This window comes from Palaemon carinicauda, chromosome 17 (assembly GCF_036898095.1).
Source record: "Palaemon carinicauda isolate YSFRI2023 chromosome 17, ASM3689809v2, whole genome shotgun sequence".
Taxonomy (NCBI): Eukaryota; Metazoa; Arthropoda; class Malacostraca; order Decapoda; family Palaemonidae; genus Palaemon; species Palaemon carinicauda.
In genome coordinates, this window is record NC_090741.1 from 130,120,670 (window position 1) to 130,123,169 (window position 2,500).

The window sequence follows — 2,500 nt, forward strand, 5'->3', positions numbered from 1 at the left end:
TGTAAATCGATTAGTATAGGGGTGATCTTTTCTCTAGGTCAGACACCTTTTATCAGTCTTGCTTCTCTGTTTATTATGTTTTGTAAATTCTTAAGCTGCACTTTTGGTAAATTGTGATAGACAGAGTTGCAGTAGTCAGTCCTGGTAATAACACAGTTAATCACAAGTTTCTTTACAGAATTTTCGAAGAGGTACTTTTTTATAAACGTAATATTTCTTAGATGATAGCCAGTAGTTTTTATTACATTATTTATTTGGGCATATAAAGTCAGGTTGCAGTCATGAAATACACCGAGATCTCAAACTTTACTAGATATCTGCGGCAAGTTATTATTTATGTTCATTTGAATATCACCCAGGTTTCTCAAGCTGTTTCTCTAACCCAACGCCATGAATTCAGTTTTGTTCTCATTTAATTTTAGTTGTTTAAATGTCATCCATTCTAACACTATCAAGGATTTGGTTTAGAGTTTCAGTAGTGTCAAGTATATCAATTATTGAGAAGTAAAATTTTGTGTCATCTGCAAATAGTTTGAACTTCACGTCATGCCTTTTTAGCTTTTCGGTAGACCAATAATAGAGATGCAGAATAAGATCTGGCCAAGTACACTCCGCTGGGGTACCCCTGTTTAAGGGTTCGTATGATGAATGAGAGATTCCACTTTGCACACAGTAATTTTTACCAACTAAGTAGTCTTGTAGGTATTCGAAGGCTTGATCTTCAACGCCGATGGAATATAGATAATTTAGTAGCAGTTCTTGCACAACTGTATAAAAAGCCACACTGAAATCGAGCAGTAATAAGATACCACATTTATTTTCATCCATCATTTCTAGCATATCATTTACAACAGAGCATATGGCTTTTTCCATAAAGTATAGTTTTCTGTAAGCAGATGGATTGTCAGGCAAAGCTGCTATCAATTCTAAGTGACTGACTAGTTGTTCAAGAATTACATATTCAAGCACTTTTGAGGCAAAGGATAGTTTTGAAATATGTCTATATGAGCTTAATTCCTGGTGGTCCAGTGCATTTTTCAGAACTGGTGTGACTACAGCCATTTTCCCATATTTATGAAACTTACATTCAGCAATGCTTGCATTTAATATTCTCATTATTATTTCGGCTAGACTAGAAAAGTCTCTCTCTCCAGCTACTTCAGATAATGGCATAGGATCGATCAATCAGATTGTTTTCTTTGCTCTCTTGATAATTCTGGTGATTTCCTCTTGTGTTATGTTGTTAAATCGTATTAATTTTGTCTGTGTGCCTGGTGTATCATTAATATGATGTTGAGTATTTGATAGTTCCTGGTCACTGTATCCATCAGGTAGCTTCTTTTCTTTTACCTTTCCCATTATACCATTTAGGAGTTGATATAACTTATTTATGTCTGTTGCTGCTTCGAGGATCTTTCTCTTATAGTATTCACTTTATTTCTTTCTTACTAGGTAGTTATATTGACACACAGCAGTTTTGCATTTTTCCCAATTACTTTCAGTTTTTAACCTATTCCACTAACTTTCTTAACGTCTTTTTTCCTCTTATTTACCAAGGAGATTGGTCTTTTATGGTTATAGTCTTTTCCATCGGTGGGTACATATCATATTCACTTTCACTCACTTTATTATAACTGGTCATAGCTTTTAACCGACGTTGGTCATCATGATCTCAGGGAATGTTGATAGCATCATTTATTTCCTTTGTAACTTCTTCAATAAATACGGTACTAGAAAATTTTTATTGATATCTGAAGTCTATTTTCTTTACTAATGCATGTTTCTGTAGAGGTACACTAAAAGTAATAAGTTTGTGTACTGGGAAGATGGTACATTTCTCTTCGACTTTTATATCAGATACAATATTATTCATGTCATCACTTAGAGCTAAGTCTAACGTATGCCCAGTTAAAGTGGTTGTACTGTCGACATTATTCACTTCTCCATATGATTCTAGCTACTCACTAAATGCCAAAGAGTCAGGATTTGATGCGTCATCTATCCAAAAATTTAAGTCTCCGCAGATACCTAATTCGTTTTTCTCCAGGAGAATAATCTCAATGAGAGCACCGAATTTTTTCAAAAAAATACTAGTGTTTTATTCTGGGAGGTTTGTAGATTGTTACAAAGGTTATTCTTCTATTTTTTGGCGTGAATTTTATTCTATATATTTAAAGCTTTTAACACTAATTCTTTTCAACGTTTTGAGATTTGAGTATCTTTTATGAATAAAGAGTCTGACCCCCACCAGACCTACCTTCTCTCGGTAAGTGAAAGAAGGCATATGTGGGGGGGGGGGGGGGTGTCATTTCAGTGATCTTTGCCTTGTCCAAGTTATTTAACCATGTTTCAGATAATATTAGCATATCCAAATATTTCTCGTTTATCAATTCTGGAATTTGAACAGTCTGATTACCTACAGATTGTATATTTACATAGCCACTGTTTATGACATCCCTAGTAACCATGTTCAGTATTTTGCAATATCCTTTTCAATTCC